Raw genomic sequence first — 4,762 nt, forward strand, 5'->3', positions numbered from 1 at the left:
TTCTGGTTTTCTGTCTTCCAAGGTCGATAGTATTTATTGAATCTGAGCTTCAGTGACTCTGTTGAATCTGTTCATGTTGTGAGGAGGGCGTATCAGTGAGAAAGAAATACTTCCTAATTACAGTCTCAGTCAGAAGAATAGCACATCCATTCACAATTATCTGGTCTACACAACTGGCAGAATAAAGAGGTAGCATAGATCTTACCACTTCAGACTCCAGTGCCTTCTTTGAAGGTTGGAATTTGAGAAGGTCATGCCCTGGTAGATGTTGATGGACTGCAGATCCCATCAGCCTAAGCCAATGGTATGGGATGATGGAGCTTGCAGGCCACCAATATCTAGGGGACCATGTGTTCCCCATTCCATCCCTCCTCTAGGATGTTGTGTCCTAGAGGAAAGATAAATTTCCAAGGTCAACCTTGCAGAGCTTCTCCAAAGTACCATCTCATTGTCGGGCAGAACTTAGATGGACTACCATGCAGGCAGTGATGACCTACTTTTTGTAAATTTGAGTTCAAATAAAAGGTGAGAGCAGAATTTCACACTTGTTGAAAGAGAGCCAGCATGATTTGAACATTGGACGACAACTCTGGAGACCAGGGTTAGTTCTCTGCTGGGCCATGGAAACCCACTGGGCAAGTCACACACTCTCAGTGCAGAAAACCCCATTGTAGGGTTGCCTTAGGGTCACCGTAAGCTAGAAATGACTTGAAGGCAGACAACAACAGCAAAGCTATTTCTCCATATCTTTATTTTCAACCAGTTGGTCAATTTCATGTGTGACAGAACTTCATTTTACTAAGTAAATTTTGAGAAATCAAAATACTGTAAGGTGTTAGGTATTGGTTTTTAAATATATATATATAACACTCCACTTCAATTTCTCATACTGGTGTCATAGAATGTACATTTACTGAGATGGATTTCTGCATATGCTGAAAATGCTGTATAATTTGATGAAGTGGATGTTAAAAGAGCCAGCATCATCATTCTTTCTCTCACAAAGGCAGCATGTAAACAAAGTAGACAAAATTAGCACTTGGTATGATTAAAGAACTTGTTCAGACAGCTTACTGTATTGGAGCTACATTGTGCAAATAGAAATGCATAGCAATTATACTCTGTTAGTGAAATGCAGGGGGAAATGTTTGCTGGTTTTACTAAATTTACTAATTCATTAAGCTGGCATTAATGGATATTTCGGTTGTGACAAGTGTTTCTGGGAAAAGAATGTGCATTGTGAGTCATGCACAGAAACCATTTCAATAGGTTGTGATCGTTTGTTCATAACATGTGACTTCTCAATCCATGAGCAATCAAGCCTCCAAGGAAGTATAAACATTTCCCCATTTTTTCAGATTTCCTCTGAACATTAATTTCATATGTGTCCCCATGACATTGTTCATTTCTGCCAAGAAAACTGTGTTAGGCCTTTTCCTTTGTAAAACAACCTAGCAATGTCCACATCCTTTGAAAATGTGAAAGGGGAAAAGGAGATTCCTGGCTCCTTCTTCTCAACTAACGTTGTTGCTGGACCCACAGGGACTAAAGGCAGATGTCTGTTACTTCCAATTGAGCTTTCTCTGTGCCCTTAGAATCTCTCATTCTCACAGTATAGGAGGAGTGGGCAACCACCAAAGGGCTGGGGGCCAGTTTTTAGGTTGCACTTTTCTATTTTAGGGTTTTTGTTAAAATACATAAGGAGCTGAATTGGATAAAATAGAAAAGATAATAAAAAGCTGGCCTGGAGACGGAGTTGAGGCATGACATCCACATGACGCACACCCTGACTGCACCCCCAGGGCAGCGTGATGCTGCGCACCACTCCCCACGGCACGTGGTGTCACAGCACTCCTCTGGTGCTGCACCCACACAACGTCTCAGCTATTGCACTTTGGAAAGGTCAGATCAGGACTGTGGCATGTGGTTGCAGTGGCCCTGATCCAGCGCAGCTGAAGGCAGCTGCAGGACACCCCTTGGGGCAATCTGTACAGCCAAAGTTAATTTAAAATTAACCCAAATGATAAGTAACAGTATTCCTCATTTTACTTCATTATACACAGTTGGCCCTTCTTATACACTGATTTTTTATACACGATTTCAAGCATACATGGTTTGAAAATGTTCAAAAAAAGTATAAATTTGAAATATCAAACCTTGATTTTCCATTTTTATAAGGGACACCATTTTGCTATGTCATTATATTTAATGAAGCTTGAGCATACACAGATTTTGTTATACATGGGAGATCTTGGAACCAAACCCCAGTGTATAACAAAGGTTCACTGTATAAGCTTATGAAAGCCACCGTGGCATAGTGGTTTGAGTGTTGGATTATGACTCTGAAGCTTCAGAAGCTTGCATGATGTACAGTAACCCCTTCCAATTCATGGAGATCTGTTCTGGACTTCCCCCCCCTCGCAAAAATGTTGACTTGCAAATATTCAAGTCCCATTGAAAATAATGGCATGTGTGCAGAGCCGTGCACGGACATGCACCAGCATTTTGTCCCTCCCTGCTTGTCCCTCCCATGAAGAGCGAGACCGTGGACTTCAAGTCTGCGAAAAGGGAGGGACAAGTGTATTTTGTGCATTTTTGATTGTCCCAATAAAGATATCACTACTTTGTTGATATTTTTTTAATCTGGCTGTTTGGCCAATATAGCTACCCCTGAATATATTTTCATCCTGGTTATTCGTTCAACTTGCACAGAGCAAAACTCTGGTTGCATCTGCACAGCAGGATTAATGCTATTTGGCACTGCATCAACTATCATGAGCCAAAGCTGTAGCTGGGACTTGTAGTTTTGTGAGTTTGAGATTCCCAGCTCAGCCATGAAACCCAGTGGGTGACCTTGGGCAAATCCCATGCTCTCAGCCTTGGGAAAATAATAGCAAATCTTTAAAGAAATCTTGCAAAGAAAACCCCATGATCGGCCTTAGGGTCACCATAGGTTGTGAATGACTTGAAGGCACACAACAACAAATATAAACTTTGTATATAAATAAATCACTTTGATTAACAGGATATTGACTGGTGTTGACTGGATAATTGAATGAAATGGAGTTACCCCACATGACATTAAGCGCAAGTATTTTCCTCGAAGGTATTTTATTTGTTTTACCAAAAGCAGCCACTCTTCTCTGAAGATGCCAGCCTCAGATGCTGGCAAAACGTCAGGAAGAAACTCTTCTAGAACATGGCCACATAGCCCGAAAAACCCACAAAAAACTATGGATGCTGGCCATGAAAGACTTTGACTTCACAGCCACCCAGGCTTCAATCTTCACCAGGATTTCAACCAGGAGCTCAGAAGGAGCATCTAAATCTGTTTCCCTCTGCTGGTTTTCAGCCTCAAGATTGGTCTGCTCAGCTGCTTTTAGCCACTTAAAGTAACTACATAACATCACTGGAGCAATAAGCTCAATGGGACAATAAATCTGTACTGATACTACACTTTTGGTCAGAAAGTACAGGAATAGTTCAATACCAACACCAAACAACACATAGAAATCAAGGTTAGCTTCAGAAAGATTAAATGGGAAGTTTTCGATTTTTGCATTACAAACCTGCAAGCAAACCAAAATATTGACTTTGACATATTAGTGAGATCACATGTAACCCAACCCAATTTGTACTACTTTGCTATTTAATTTAATCCAATTTAAAAATATATTTCGCCCTCTTTCTAAAGATTTTCGGTTGATGTACAATAAATCAGAAAGCAGTAAGTAGACACGCTTCGTGTGCTCTGAGATGATCAGCTGTTTATTTCTGTGTTTTCGAGAGCATTCTCAGCTTCAGTGATTTCTGCTGAAGGCCCCAAAGAAGGCCTTTTCTCATATAGGCTGAAATGCATTGCACTTTTATAAAAAGTGGAATAAACAGTTGACTATCTCAGAGCATGTGGAGCTTGTCTCCTTACTGTTTTCTGCTTTTAGCATGCTTTTCAATACTCTCCTCACTAGTGATATACAATAAAACCAACCTGATGAATTTGAAAATGTAAAACTAAAGTAATTATAAAGGTTAAAAACATATTTATATGAAGAATTTTCCCTCAGGAGAGTATCCAAAAGCCTGGCCCTCCTAGTGTTCAACTTTCACAAGGGACACAGACTTCTTCAAGGTATAAGTAGAGGAATTTCACAAATAACATAAACAATTCTAGGTATAACATTCATTTTAATTGTGTTTACCTTATCCCACAGACTCATGTTTAAACTCTTCCATCTCTCAAAATCTTGTGAAGTGCTTTTTATCATCTTATATACAGTCGGCCCTCCTTATCCACAGATATTTTATCCATGGATTCAAGCAACCATGATTTGAAAATATTAAAAAAAAGGATACATTCTAAATAGCAAACCTTAAATTTGCCATTTAATATAAGAGATACCATTTTTCTATGCCATTGTATTTAATGGGACTTGAGCATCCACAGTTTTTGTTACCCATGGCAGGTCCTGGAACCAAACCCCAGTAGATAACAAGCACCCACTGTATATTAAGATTAATCATGTGAGATAACTTCATAGGGATAATTATACCCAAATAAGTACAGTCAGCCATCCCTGGTGTCACCTGATGCGGGGCTTCTTTGGGGTGGGGCTTCTGATGTGGGGGCGGGGCTTCCAGAGGCGGTGTGCTCGTTCTCTTGTGAATGAGGCAGTAGCACAGGTGGGGGATGTACTCAGCTGGTGCATTGTTCTTATGAGGAGAACAATAAGGTGGAACCATGGTAGGTGTGTGTCCTTGATCT

Source organism: Sceloporus undulatus, chromosome 2, assembly GCF_019175285.1.
Source record: "Sceloporus undulatus isolate JIND9_A2432 ecotype Alabama chromosome 2, SceUnd_v1.1, whole genome shotgun sequence".
In the NCBI taxonomy this organism is placed as follows: domain Eukaryota; kingdom Metazoa; phylum Chordata; class Lepidosauria; order Squamata; family Phrynosomatidae; genus Sceloporus; species Sceloporus undulatus.